This window comes from Thalassophryne amazonica, chromosome 7 (genome assembly GCF_902500255.1).
Source record: "Thalassophryne amazonica chromosome 7, fThaAma1.1, whole genome shotgun sequence".
Lineage (NCBI taxonomy): Eukaryota > Metazoa > Chordata > Actinopteri > Batrachoidiformes > Batrachoididae > Thalassophryne > Thalassophryne amazonica.
The window spans coordinates 70459338-70475374 of record NC_047109.1 but is presented as its reverse complement, the minus strand read 5'-3'; the positions used below and the strand labels follow the sequence as shown (position 1 = coordinate 70475374).

At 39.7% G+C, this 16037-nt stretch overlaps 1 protein-coding gene across 1 annotated transcript in view; it reads right to left on the bottom strand.

Moving 5' to 3' along the window:
• The window catches only part of nt5c3a (5'-nucleotidase, cytosolic IIIA), an 85753-nt gene that overhangs the window by 60081 nt on the left and 9635 nt on the right, over positions 1 to 16037 (bottom strand). The gene's annotated exons all lie outside the window — the stretch shown is intronic.

Genomic DNA, 16037 nt, shown 5'->3' with positions numbered 1-16037 from the left:
AGTATCAAACACAACACTGATACAGACAGTGCACACAAGACATTTAAAACTCTACTATGACTGTATTCTGACCAAACTGCATTATTATACAAGGACTTAAATTTGTGAATATTTGGGCAAAAGCTTTCACTGTAGATCCGAGCATTCCACATTTGACCCCACATACTGTCACACAAACACTTTTACGAGTGGTTTGTACCTTAGGTAAATAAAATTTCCATTACAAATGTCGGACTCTGTAGTTTTCTCTGGGCCCCTCCCCAATCGGACCGGGAGTGACATGTTTAGTCGCATGTTTCTCCTTGAATTGCTGGCTGAGTGGTGTCCAAAAAATGAGGTGGGCTTCATAGATAATTGGCAAAGCTTCTGGGGAAAACCTGGTCTTGTTAGGAGAGACGGCATCCATCCACTTTGGATGGAGCAGCTCTCATTTCTAGAAATCTGGCCAATTTCTTAAATCCTCCAAACCGTGACTATCCAGGGTTGGGACTAGGAGCAGAGTTGTAGTCTTACACACCTCTCTGCAGCTTCTCTCCCCCTGCCATCTCCTCATTACCCCATCCCCGTAGAGACGGTGCCTGCTCCCAGACCACCAATAACCAGCAAAAAATCTATTTAAGCATAAAAATTCAAAAAGAAAAAAATAATATAGCACCTTCAACTGTACCACAGACTAAAACAGTTAAATGTGTCTATTAAACATTAGGTCTCTCTCTTCTAAGTCCCTGTTAGTAATGATATAATATTGATCAACATATTGATTTATTCTTGCCTTACAGAAACCTGGGTTACAGCAGGATGAATATGTTAGTTTAAATGAGTCAACACCCCCAAGTCACACTAACTGCCAGAATGCTCGTAGCACAGGCCGGGGCGGAGGATTAGCATCAATCTTCCATTCCAGCTTATTAATTAATCAAAAACCCAGACAGAGCTTTAATTCATTTGAAAGCTTCACTCTTAGTCTTGTCCATCCAAATTGGAAGTCCCAAAAACCAGTTTTATTTATTATCCATCGTCCACCTGGTCGTTACTGTGAGTTTCTCTGTGAATTTTCAGACCTTTTGTCTGACTTAGTGCTTAGCTCCGATAAGATAATTATAGTGGGCGATTTTAAACATCCACACAGATGCTGAGATGACAGCCTCAACACTGCATTTAATCTATTATTAGACTCATTGGCTTTGCTCAAAATGTAAATGAGTCCACCCCACCACTTTAATCATATCTTAGATCTTGTTCTGACTTATGGTATGGAAAATTGAAGACTTAACAGTATTCCCTGAAACTCCCTTCTGTCTGATCATTTCTTAATAACATTTACATTTACTCTGATGGACTACCCAGCAGTGGGGAATAAGTTTCGTTACACTAGAAGTCTTCAGAAAGCGCTGTAACTAGGTTTAAGGATATGATTCCTTTTTTATGTTCTCTAATGCCATATACCAACACAGTGCAGAGTAGCTACCTAAACTCTGTAAGTGAGATAGAGTATCTCGTCATAGTTTTTACATCCTCATTGAAGACAACTTTGGATGCTGTAGCTCCTCTGAAAAGAGAGCTTTAAATCAGAAGTGCCTGACTCCGTGGTATAACTCACAAACTCGTAGCTTGGAGAGGAAATGGCATCTCACTAATTTAGAAGATTTTCACTTAGCCTGGAAAAAGAGTCTGTTGCTCTATAAAAAAAAGCCCTCTGTAAAGCTAGGACATCTCACTACTCATCACTAATTGAAGAAATAAGAACAACCCCAGGTTTCTTTTCGGCACTGTAGCCAGGCTGACAAAGAGTCAGAGCTCTATTGAGCCGAGTATTCCTTTAACTTTAACTAGTAAGTGACTTCATGACTTTCTTTGCTAATAAAATTTTAACTATTAGAGAAAAAAGTACTCATAACCACTCCAAAGACGTATCGTTATCTTTGGCTGCTTTCAGTGCTGCCGGTATTTTGTTAGACTCTTTCTCTCCGATTGTTCTGTCTGAGTTATTTTCATTAGGTACTTCATCCAAACCATCAACATGTCTATTAGGACCCATTCCTACCAGGCTGCTCAGGAAGCCCTACCATTATTTAATGCTTCGATCTTAATATGATCATCTATCTTTATTAGTTGGCTATGTACCACAGGCTTTTAAGGTGGCAGTAATTAAACCATTACTTAAAAAGTCATCACTTGACCAAGCTATCTTAGCTAATTATAGGCCAATCTCCAACCTTCCTTTTCTCTCAAAAATTCTTGAAAGGGTAGTTGTAAAACAGCTAACATGATCATCTGCAGAGGAAGGGTCTATTTGAAGAGTTTCAGTCAGGTTTTAGAATTCATCATAATACAGAAACAGCATTAGTGAAGGTTACAAATTATCTTCTTATGGCCTCAGACAGTGACTCATCTCTGTGCTTGTTCTGTTAGACCTCAGTGCTGCTTTTGATACTGTTGACCATAAAATTTTATTACAGAGATTAGAGCATGCCATAGGGATTAAAGGCACTGCGCTGCGGTGGTTTGAATCATATTTACCTAATAGATTACAATTTGTTCATGTAAATGGGGAATCTTCTTCACAGACTAAGGTTAATTATGGAGTTCCACAAGGTTCTGTGCTAGGACCAATTTTATTCACTTTATACATGCTTCCCTTAGGCAGTATTATTAGACGCATTGCTTAAATTTTCATTGTTACGCAGATGATACCCAGCTTTATCTACCATGAAGCCAGAGGACACACACCAATTAGCTAAACTGCAGGATTGTCTTACAGACATAAAGACATGGATGACCTCTATTTCCTGCTTTTAAACTCAGATAAACTGAAGTTATTGCACTTGGCCCCACAAATCTTAGAAACATGGTGTCTAACCAGATCCTTACTCTGGATGGCATTACCCTGACTTCTAGTAATACTGTGAGAAATCTTGGAGTCATTTTTGATCAGGATATGTCATTCAATGCGCATATTAAACAATATGTAGGACTGCTTTTTTGCATTTACGCAATATCTCTAAAATTAGAAAGGTCTTGTCTCAGAGTGATGCTGAAAAACTAATTCATGCATTTATTTCCTCTAGGCTAGACTATTGTAATTCATTATTATCAGGTTGTCCTAAAAGTTCCCTGAAAAAGCCTTCAGTTAATTCAAAATGCTGCAGCTAGAGTACTAACGGGGACTAGAAGGAGAGAGCATATCTCACCCATATTGGCCTCTCTTCATTGGCTTCCTGTTAATTCTAGAATAGAATTCAAAATTCTTCTTCTTACTTATAAGGTTTTGAATAATCAGGTCCCATCTTATCTTAGGGACCTCGTAGTACCATATCACCCCAATAGAGCGCTTCGCTCTCAGACTGCAAGCTTACGTGTAGTTCCTAGGGTTTGTAAGAAGTAGAATGGGAGGCAGAGCCTTCAGCTTTCAGGCTCCTCTCCTGTGGAACCAGCTCCCAATTCAGATCAGGGAGACAGACACCCTCTCTACTTTTAAGATTAGGCTTAAAACGTATAGTTAGGGCTGGATCAGGTGACCCTGAACCATCCCTTAGTTATGCTGCTATAGACTTAGACTGCTGGGGGGTTCCCATGATGCACTGAGTGTTTCTTTCTCTTTTGCTCTGTATGCACCACTCTGCATTTAATCATTAGTGATTGATCTCTACTTCCCTCCACAGCATGTCCTTTTTCCTGGTTCTCTCCCTCAGCCCCAACCAGTCCCAGCAGAGGACTGCCCCTCCCTGAGCCTGGTTCTGCTGGAGGTTTTCTTCCTGTTAAAAGGGAGTTTTTTTTCTTCCCACTGTCGCCGAGTGCTTGCTCACAGGGGGTCGTTTGACCGTTGGGGTTTTTACGTAATTATTGTATGGCCTTGCCTTACATATAAAGCGCCTTGGGGCAACTGTTTGTTGTGATTTGGCGCTATATAAATAAAATTGATTGATTGATTGATTGAATGCTTTAATAACAATTACAGTACAGTATTTTACAAGGTCATGAAATTTTAATAATTTGGACTGGATAAAAAGATCATGGGTGTGCTCAAAGAAACCAACCTTATGAATAATCTGCATGGCTCTTTTTTGCAATAAGAATAGTGGATTTGTTGAACATTTATAGTTATTGCTCCATATTTCGACACAGTATGTGAAATAGGGGAGAACCAGAGAACAATATAAAATACGGAGTGCTATTTGGTCAACTGCTTAGCTTTGTTTATAATAGATTCTTAGATATTTTAGTTTTTATGTGCCTGATGTGGGCTTTCCATGATATTTGCTATCCATAATTACCAGAAATTTGTTTTCCGATACATTTTCAATTTGTACACCATCAATAATAATTTGAAATTCATTTCTATGTATATAATTACCAAAAAACATAGCTTTTGTTTTACTTAGATTTAACAGTAATTTATTGATGTCCATCCATTTCTTTAATTTATTCATTTACATATTCACAGTTTCCAGAAGCTCGTTATAATCTAAACTACTACAGAAGATGTTTGTGTCATCAGCAAAGAGAATTACCTTTAAAAATTTTGATGCATTGAATATATCATTAATGTAAAGATTGAACAAAACTGGACCCAGCACTGACCCCTGGGAGACACCAGAGGTAATACCAAGATGTTCAGATGCATAATCTCCCATTTTCACATACTGTACCCTTCTGGTCAGATAATTTCGTATCCAATTCCCCGCTACTCCTCTGATTCCATAATTTTCAATTTTGCCAATCAAAATTGAGTGGTTAATCGTATCAAACGCCTTTTAAAATCAATAAAAATACCAACTGCATATTTATTATGGTCCAGAGCATTCGTTATTTCTTCTACAGCCTCCATTATTGCCATAGAAGTAGTTATTTTGGACCTAAAGCCATATTGACTTTCATTTATTATTTGATGTTTGTTAATGAAATTTTAAAAGAGCCGAAAAGTGAATAATTTTTCCAAATTTTTGAAAACTGTGGGAGGAGGGAGATTGGACGATAATTGGTAAAAGTGTTTGTTTCCATTTTTAAATAATGGTATCACTTTTGCTATTTTCATTTGCTAGGAAAACAACCAGACTGGAAAGACAAGTTGCAATATGAGCGAATGGAATTACAATATTGTCAACATTCTCTTTACTAAAGACATGTCAATACCATCACAATTTGTGGAATATTACTTTTACATTGAGAATTACTTCTTTTACTTCCTGTTCATTGGTTGCAGAGAGAAACATTGAAAATGGATTCTTAATCATAGTGTCATTTGCTAAGGGCTGACTTTGGGAATGGTCTGGAATCCCAGCAGACAGCTCCGGACCAACATTCACAAAAATGGTTAAAATTGTTAACTATGTTTTCCATATCATGCTTATTTCCACTTACATTTTCAAAATAGTTGGGGTACTCAGTTTTTGTTGAGCCCTGTTTAATATACCATTTAGTATCTCCCATGTCTTCTTTATATTGCTTTTGTTATCATACAGCATTTGTTTAAAATATAATTAGAAATGCTCAGCAGTTATATCAGTCAATTTGTTTTTGTATGTCTTGTATCTGAGTTCAGCATCTTGAGTTTTATATTTGATAAACAATTTGTACAGATTTTTCTTCTTCTTTTTTTTTTTACACACATTCAATATTCCTTTTGTAATAGCCAGGGGCTATTAATTGATTTCTTCTTTATACAGTATTCTTTGACTGGACAGTGTTTGTTATACAAGGACATAAAAGTCTTCAGAAAAATGTCATAAGCTTGATCTACATTTGTTTCAGAGATAATTGAACTCCAGTCCTGATCTTTAACAGCGTTGTTGAAAGCATCAATGTTTTCTTCAGTTCTTATTCGCTTAAAAGTCACCTTCTTATCCTCTTTGACCTTACTGAGCTTGCAGTCACAGAGTAAAAACAGGTAAATGATCAGTGATGTCACATAGTAGTAAGCCACTAAACGTAGGAACCCCAATATTATTAGTAAAGATATTATCAAAGTAGCACTGTGTGATGTTATTCTACTTTGTTTAGTAATTGTGGGATACAGAGACAAACTGTACATTGTGTCTAAAAATTCGTCTGTTGCTTTATGTCTAGATGGATTCAGAAGGTCAATATTGAGATCACCACAGATGAATAATTGTTTATGGTTGAAAGTTGAAAACCTTTCTTCCATAATTTTAGTAAAAATATCAATATGATCCCAAACACACCAGAACGTGAGCAGTATCTTGGTTACAGATTAACTTTATGGATTGGCCAGCCCAATCCCAGACCTTAATCCAATAGAAAACTTGTGGGGTGACATCTGTTTCTGAGGCAAAACCAAGAAATGCAGAGGAATTACAGAATGTAGCCCAATCGTCCGGGGTTGGAATACCTGTTCACAGGTACCAGAAGTTGGTCGACTCCATGCAACACAGATGTAAATCAGTTCTCAGAAACAGTGGTTATACAACTAAATATTAGTTCAGTGATTCACAGGAAAGCCAAAGCATCAAGTCTTTTTCGGTTTATACAGTAAATGCTTGAGTTTCAAAGAAAAAAATGCAGAGACTGCTATTTTTTTTAACAGCCTAATATTCCTTTTTCTTCACTTGATGTAAAGTAATAAATCTGATCAATTTTCCTCATGTTTTAGATTGGAATAGAATGTGCAGTGTTTCTCAATGCATTTGTGTGTATGGAAATAAAACCTGTATTAAGGTTTTTGCGCTTTGCTCACTTTTTAAAAAACACACTGCTATTATTCTGAACACAACTGTAATTGCTCCATCAGTTTGCCATCTGCAGGATTAACATTCTGTGTATGCACATCCTTGCATGGGGATGCAAGATCGGTGATGTACACAGAGGACCTTTCGGATGCTTTTCCCGTGAAAAGACAGAAGAGCCTAAGTTATTACTGGTGCTTTTTAAAATAATCAAAAATCATTGACCATTTTGATGGCCACAAACAACAGACAAGGACTTGCTCTGTAGATGAGCCACCAGTCCCTCTTATGGAATCTCATCCATGAGTGTGGTCTGATGAGGTAGAAAAGGAGTGGATGCAATACATGGGAAACAAGGTACCAGTAGATTCAGTAGTTTCTCACAAATCCAACAAGACCAAGCATTCATGATATGCACACTCTTAAGGCTATGAAATTGGGCTATCAGTAAAAAAAAAAAAAAAGTAGAAAAGGGGGTGTTCACAATAATAGTAGTGTGGCAGTCAGTCAGTGAGTTCATCAATTTTGTGGAACAAACAGGTGTGAATCAGGTGTCCCCTAGTTAAGGATGAAGCCAGTAGGGGTGTCGGGAAAAAAATCGATTCACGTCCGAATCGCGATTCTTATTTATTACGATTCTGAATCAATCCAAAATGTCCAAGAATTGATTTTGTAAAAGCATTTTTTAAACATAATCTTGCTTACTCGCTGCGTGTACTGTTTGTCAGGCAATGGCTTCCATACTACAGCGTCCCCGCGAGGGGGGGGGTGGTCCGACGTGCTTCAAACACTCATGCGCTGAAGAGTTCAGTGGTTGTAGCTTAGCATGGCGGACGAAGAGCTAATTCAGTCAGCACCGTCTTTGCTGAAGGCAAATGTTTGGGCGCATTTTGGATTTTATTATTTGCTGCATAAGAAGGAGCTTGACATGACTTATGTAGTGTGCAGAATCTGAAAAATTAAAGTCAAGTACTTCGGAAACACTTCTAATCCACAAGCCCACATGCTACACTATCACCCGGAGCTAAAAGAGGGGAGCAGCGGTCTCTGCCGACTACTGAGCAGTGCTTCGCTAAACTGCCAGCCAACTCTGAACGAGCAAAGCAGATAAGTAAATTTACATCTAGAATCACTTGATTAACCTTGTAAAGCTGCATTTTCTTAATATTTTTTAAGTAATATAACTATTTCTAAGAGCTCTTTGAATCGAAAATCGATTCTGAATCGAATTGTAACCCCAAGAATCAGAATCAAATTGAATCGCGAGTTGTTGTACGATTCACATTCCTAGAACACAGCACCTGTTGAACATGCTTTTCTATTTGAAAGCCTGAGGAAAATGGGACGTTCAAGACATTGTTCAGAAGAACAGTGTAGTTTGATTAAAAAGTTGATTGGAGAGGGGAAAACTTATACGCAGGTGCAAAAAAGTATTGGTTGTTCATCTACAATGATCTCCATGCTTTAAAATGGACAAAAAAAACAGAGACGCGTGGAAGAAAATGGAAAACAACCATCAAAATGGATAGAAGAATAACCAGAATGGTAAAGGCTCACCATTGATCAGCTCCAGGATGATCAAAGACAGTCTGGAGTTACCTGTAAATGCTGTAACAGTTAGAAGACGCCTGTGTGAAGCTAATTTATTTGCAAGAATCCCCCGCAAAGTCCCTCTGTTAAATAAAAGACGTGCAGAAGAGGTTACAATTTGCCAAAGAAACACATCAAACTGGCCTAAAGAGAAATGGAGGAATATTTTGTGGACTGATGAGAGTAAAACTGTTCTTTTGGATCCATGGGCCGCAGACAGTTTGAGAGACGACCCCCAAACTCTGAATTCAAGCCACAGTTCACAGTGAAGACAGTGAAGCATGGTGGTGCAAGCATCATGATATGGGCATGTTTCTCCTACTATGGTGTTGGGCCTATATATCGCATATCAGGTATCATGGATCAGTTTGGATATGTCAAAATACTTGAAGAGGTCATGTTGCCTATGCTGAAGAGGACATGCCCTTGAAATGGGTGTTTCAACAAGACAATGACCCCAAGCACACTAGCAAATGGGCAAATCTTGGTTCCAAACCAACAAAATTAATGCCTCACAGATGTGAAGAAATCATGAAAAACTGTGGTTATACAACTAAATACTAGTTTAGTGATTCACAGGATTGCTAAAAAGGCAGTTTGAACATAATAGTTTTGAGTTTGTAGCATCAACAGCAGATGCTACTATTACTGTGAACACCCCCTTTTCTACTTTTTTTTTTTTTTCTAACAGCCCAATTCATAGCCTTAAGAGTGTCCATATCATGAATGCTTGGTCTTGTTGGATTTGTGAGACTAGTTTCCCATGTAACAATAAGAAATATACTCAAAACCTGGATTAATGTTTTTGGTCACATAGCACTACTATTATTCTGAACACTACTGTATCTATCTGATCATTTTATCACAGCTAATGATATGTATGAATCCAATGATTGGCATGATTCCAGTGAGACTAGATTCTGGAACTCTTCATTCATACAAACACAGTCACTGTTTAATCAAACATTGGTCTGTCTGCAATGACACGATTCACGTGTACAAACACACACCCCAAAATAATTCCCTGAGTTTGATTGTCTCTTTCTTTTGACTGCTGGCTCATAATTTTAGTACCAATGTAGAAATGGACCCATGTACAGACATACAACCCACAGAGACAGCACAACTGTCAGGTTGAGTTTGGACTTGTCTGTTATTTTTGGTAATGATCACAAGTAAGATGCCCTCACATGTGCACACATGAATCAGTATTCAGGTTTAGCAAGTTTTCACATACCATACCATATCACATGGCACAAACATTGAACATTGTGAACTCTCTAACTTCACATCACTTAATCCGAACTTGTCCCACAGTAGTGGAAGCAATACAAATGCATGAGAGAGATGTCACAAATGTAGCTTGGAGTACATGAGACGTGGAACTGTGCAACTCCACGTAAGCCTTCATATGCAAAAGCATGAAGCCGCTTCATTATGCTGCAAAGGCAAATGCTTCAGGCCAACTTAAAAAAAAAAAAAAAAAAAAAAAACTCCAAGAAAATTCAATGAAGGTGGTGGCAAATGATTGTAAGATATGTACAATTATGTTGAAAAAGTTTCATAACCATGAGTATTTGCCCACATAATGAATTTGCCAGTCCTAAATTGGTCAAAGTGTATTTTTTAAGTCAGAACCATTTTTACAGTGCCATAAGTTCTAAATTAAGAGCTGACCTTTGCAGAGTCAGGTTCCCACCTGCAGACAGTCCTGTCTTCAAACTGAAGGAATCCAGCATCAATAGTTGTAAATGATTCTAAGTTAACACTGGCTCGCTGAAAACTGATTTTTCCATTTTTGCACATAAAAACATCACCAATTTGGAGACCAATAACTCAGAAACTAAAGGTGATAGGTCTTTTATGATGACAAAATTTGAAAGACTGGGCCCAAATTATCCAAGAATGCAAATTTCAGCCAAATATCTTTGCTTGCTTCAGAGAGATTGGCATTCAAAAGTGGCTACTCAAGAATATACGCAATTCATGAATGTCAAAAATAGACACAAAAAACACTTTTTTAAAGGCCAATAGTTCTGAAACCCTTCAGATTTCCTACCTAAAACACTGCGTGTGTTCATTATGCATGTAGAGACACCAACACAATTTTTTTAAGCCAAATTTGAGTTGGTAATCGTGGACGATTTCCCGACTCTGGCTGATTTCATATGGAATAACCCGTATAAATACTAGACAAAGCTACGTGATGTCACCTGTTGGTTTTCTATAGAGACCCGGAAAAAACCGAAACGGTCATAAACATTTAACAATTATGTGATGTGAGGTTAAGTTTTAATTTGAGCATTAAACTTTTCGTCGAGGACACAGCTCTCTGCATCCTGGACCAATTGGTATAGTTTTCATGTTTTTGTTTTTTAAAATCTAATTCTACTCAACAAATCACTCACACCCAGCAGTAGAGTTTCTCTCACCCACCAATGTTCTGGCCATAAAACCCATAAAAATTATTGATACGCCAATGATCACCACAGCTTTTGTGCTCCAAGTTTAACTTCCAGCTACTTTTTTTTTTAACACTTTATTTTCCTATTTCACATTTAACTGAACATACATAACATACCAACAACAACAAAAAATACAAATTTAAATATCAACACCCCCCCCCCCCACAAGGCTTAGGAAAAAAAAAAGGTATGTATTATTCCACATAAATTCTTGGAAATAGAGCAACTGCCTCTAAATGAGCAGAGTACTTATTGTAAGGGGAAAAGTGATGTAGTCCACAAAAGAACTCCAGGTCGCAGAAAAGTCCTTGCTTCTTTTGCTTGTCTTGTATCTGAGCTTTTCCATAGGCAGAAAGGAAAGCACCTCCTTCAACCACTGTAGAAACGATGGGAGTTTCTTTGCCTTCCAGTTATAAAGAATCAAGCTGCGAGCAAGTAATGAAGCAAACGCCAAAGCATTTGCCTGTAAATTTGTGACCTTACAATTCGGGGGGGCTATGCAGAAAATGGCTGTGTGGAAATCCGGAACTGTGGTCTTTTTGCACATATGAGAGAATACCTCAAAAAAACTACCCCAATAACTGATTAGGGAGGGGCAAGCCCAAAACATATGTCCCACCGAAGCTGGGCTGTTACCGTATCTCACTCAGGCAGAGTTGGTCGTTTGAGTAGTGTTTGTCCTTTGAGTAGTGGTGATGATGGAGCACCTTAAATTGAATTCATCCATTGCGTACACATAATGAAGAGGTGTGTACTCGAGAAAGGCTGCCCCTCCACTCCTCCTCTGAGAGCAACACCCCCCAACTTCCAGCTACTTTTGACTTATTTAGTCTGTGTGCTTTTGTGATTGTCACATGTCATCATTCAAAGTAAAGATCAGCACGGAGCACTCTTTGGGATCTTAAAGTGCACAAGTGGACTAATTAAGCTACAATACCTAGTATCTATGATAATGTTCTGGGTGGGATACCACATAATTCGAAGCAAAGACTGTAGCTGAAGCACTTTAGAGTATTCAAAGATTTTAACCAAAGCTAGTCTCCCACGTTGAATTCAAAACAAGAAGCCACAGTTGATCAATTTCAACAGCTTCATCAAACAGTGATTTTTATAGTATTTCCATGGTTCAGCTACATTAGATGTGCTGCTGTATAGCTGAAAACAGTAATAATAACATGCTGTGAAGGGCCGCCCTAATAGCTTAGAGCAGTTCTATTCTCACTCACTCGTCTTCAATCCTTAACTCGAATTAAGGGTCACGGGAGCTGGAGCCTGTCCCAGCTGTCATATGGCGTGAGACGGGGTACACCCTGGACAGTACACCAGTCTGTCACAAGGCGCAGGTGTGTCTAAAAGAGAGACAGAAACTTAGCAACGTTGCTGTATTTGACTACAAGCATACACTCAATTGCCAGTTTATTAGCTACACCAAGTGAAATATAATGCAGCCCTGAAGCAAATCCCACATCCTGGGTATTAAACTGCATCCAGGCGGAGTGGGGAGGTTGTGCGTGGTTTCAGTGTACTCCAACCCTGAAACCTATAAAAAAGTACACAAGTGACTGTTACTACTCACTCTGTGACAACCGAGTGCAGTCTGCCCCAAATAACCAAACGGGCCCTTGGGTTACTAGGATTTTGGAACCTTCATGCTTCCAACAGTGGTTGTTTCACAACAGGTGGATGAGAGCAGCACCAGTTGGGCTGGCGTGTTTTAAGGTGGACCTACACTATAATTGAGTCAGCCGACAGCTCGCTGCAAGCACCACAACCAGGACTAGCACGTCTCCATCCCCAATGGTGCAGCTAAAAAAGGCAGGTACCCAAAGTGCATGGGTCTCAGGCAGCCTGAGATCCACTGTAAACAATGCAACAATGCAAAGGCCATCTGTGGCAGGACCAAAGAACTTCAACTTTTATATCCTCCAAAAGGTCCTGTGGCGATGATACTCTGGATGATGGGGACAGGCTTGGTCAGCTGGAAGTCTCTAGTCTGGAGCCCCACACTGGCAATGCATGCATGAAAGTCATTCTGCCCATGAAGCAGTGGCAACGTGGTAGTTCAGCAGCTACAGGCATGACTGGGCTGGCCTATTTACGAGTACCGCAGCCCACTCCAATGGAGAGACACCTACAAAAGGTGGGGAGGGAAGTCTCTCCAAAGTTGGTGCCAACTACACCTTCTTCTGGAAAGGGAAAGATGCTGGCGAGAGGTGGATCCACAGTGTTGGCTTTGCAATCAAGACATCGATCATGAATTGTTACAACCCGGAAACTAATGTGGCATTTCCCTCCTTAGCATTGCCAGAAAGATCTTTGCACAGGTTCTTCTGGACAGGATCCTGACTGTTGCTGAGGAAGTCCTTCTAGAGTCACAGTGCGGCTTCCATCCATCTTGTGGCACTGTTGACATGATCTTCTGCGCCCGCCTGCTTCAGGAGAAGTCCGTGAGTAACAATCACCACTTCTTTTGATCTTCTGGGACCCAGAGAAGGCCTTCCATAGCGTCCCTAGACCAGCCATGTGGACCATGTTGACCCGCAAAATGTGAGTCTGCTGCAAATCGTGAATTATCCACAAACCATTAATGAACATTTATGCAAACTGTGACCATCACCATATATATATATATATATATATATACACACACACACTCAACAAAAATATAAACGCAACACTTTTGGTTTTGCTCCCATTTTGTATGAGATGAACTCAAAGATCTAAAACTTTTTCCACATACACAATATCACCATTTCCCTCAAATATTGTTCACAAACCAGTCTAAATCTGTGATAGTAAGCACTTCTCCTTTGTTGAGATAATCCATCCCACCTCACAGGTGTGCCATATCAAGATGCTGATTAGACACCATGATTAGTGCACAGGTGTGCCTTAGACTGCCCACAATAAAAGGCCACTCTGAAAGGTGCAGTTTTGTTTTATTGGGGGGGATACCAGTCAGTATCTGGTGTGACCACCATTTGCCTCATGCAGTGCAACACATCTCCTTCGCATAAAGTTGATCAGGTTGTCAATTGTGGCCTGTGGAATGTTGGTCCACTCCTCTTCAATGGCTGTGCGAAGTTGCTGGATATTGGCAGGAACTGGTACACGCTGTCGTATACGCCAGTCCAGAGCATCCCAAACGTGCTCAATGGGTGACATGTCCGGTGAGTATGCCGGCCATGCAAGAACTGGGACATTTTCAGCTTCCAAGAACTGTGTACAGATCCTTGCAACATGGGGCCATGCATTATCCTGCTGCAACATGAGGTGATGTTCTTGGATGTATTGCACAACAATGGGCCTCAGGATCTCATCACGGTATCTCTGTGCATTCAAAATGCCATCAATAAAATGCACCTGTGTTCTTCGTCCATAACAGACGCCTGCCCATACCATAACCCCACCGCCACCATGGGCCAGTCGATCCACAACACTGACATCAGAAAACCGCTCACCCACACGACGCCACACACGCTGTCTGCCATCTGCCCTGGACAGTGTGAACTGGGATTCATCCGTGAAGAGAACACCTCTCCAACGTGCCAAACGCCAGCGAATGTGAGCATTTGCCCACTCAAGTCGGTTACGACGATGAACTGGAGTCAGGTCGAGACCCCGATGAGGACGACGAGCATGCAGATGAGCTTCCCTGAGACGGTTTCTGACAGTTTGTGCAGAAATTCTTTGGTTATGCAAACCGATTGTTTCAGCAGCTGTCCGACTGGCTGGTTTCAGACGATCTTGGAGGTGAACATGCTGGATGTGGAGGTCCTGGGCTGGTGTGGTTACACGTGGTCTGCGGTTGTGAGGCTGGTTGGATGTACTGCCAAATTCTCTGAAACGCCTTTGGAGACGGCTTATAGTAGAGAAATGAACATTCAATACACGAGCAACAGCTCTGGTTGACATTCCTGTTGTCAGCATGCCAATTGCACGCTCCCTCAAATCTTGCGACATCTGTGGCATTGTGCTGTGTGATAAAACTGCACCTTTCAGAGTGGCCTTTTATTGTGGGCAGTCTAAGGCACACCTGTGCACTAATCATGGTGTCTAATCAGCATCTTGATATGGCACACCTGTGAGGTGGGATAATTATCTCAGCAAAGGAGAAGTGCTCACTATCACAGATTTAGACAATAAACAATATTTGAGGGAAATGGTGATATTGTGTATGTGGAAAAAGTTTTAGATCTTTGAGTTCATCTCATACAAAATGGGAGCAAAACCAAAAGTGTTGCGTTTATATTTTTGAGTGTATATATATATATATATATATATATATATATATATATATATATATATATATATATATATATATATATATATACATATATACATATATATATATATACATACATACATACATACTCTACCTCATTTTCTTATTTTATTGTATTGTTACAAGTATTATTATTATTGCTTATCCTTGCACATGCTGTTTGATGCACATTTTCCTCTACTTGCACCCATCTTGTGTGTTTTTTTAAGAGCTGATGTAACGTGAATTTCTCCACTGTGAGATCAATAAAGTCTTATCTTAAAAAACATGAACACAGATCTTGCAAAATGTAAGTCGCGAAACGTGATTATCATTCATGATGTATATTTTCTTTCGATTTAAGTAGTTTACGGATCAATTACTTCAGGAAATCTTGATCGCAAACCCCATCTCTGCAATTTTTTTGGGGGGTGAGGTGGTGGTGGTGCAGTCACTACACATGGTGAAGCTTCTGGTGTGAAGCGCCCGGCCCCCCTGAGCGTGACCCGCTCCGGGGACAGTGCTAGGTGGGAAGTTTGACTGAGGCAGTACACCTGTCAAATGGTAATGCACTTCCTGTGAAGCAGAAAGGCAAAACCTCACTTGATATTGATTTTCAATTTGAATACAGACTGGGGCCTCATAATCCTGACAATTTGGGTTTTGGGCAAGAAGTGTCAGAAAAGCTACCATAGGGATAACGGCTTGTAGCGGCTAAGCGTTCACAGCAATGTCACTTTTTCATCCTTCAATGTTGACTCTTCTTATCATCATGAAGCAGAATTCACCAAGCATTGGATTGTTTATGCACTAATGGAGAAAGTGAAAGAGTCTAACGCGCACATGAGTCGAGGGGTGGCGTGAAGCCCTGTGGTGCAATGAAAGTGAGAGGCGCACAGTCATAATCCCATAAATGGTAGCTTTGCATCACTGGCTCCTCAGCCAAGAACATACACCAAATTGTGAAGAAATTCACATTTTGCAAGATATGAGTTCATATTTTGGGAGATATTTTTTCAGTATTCACATTTTGCA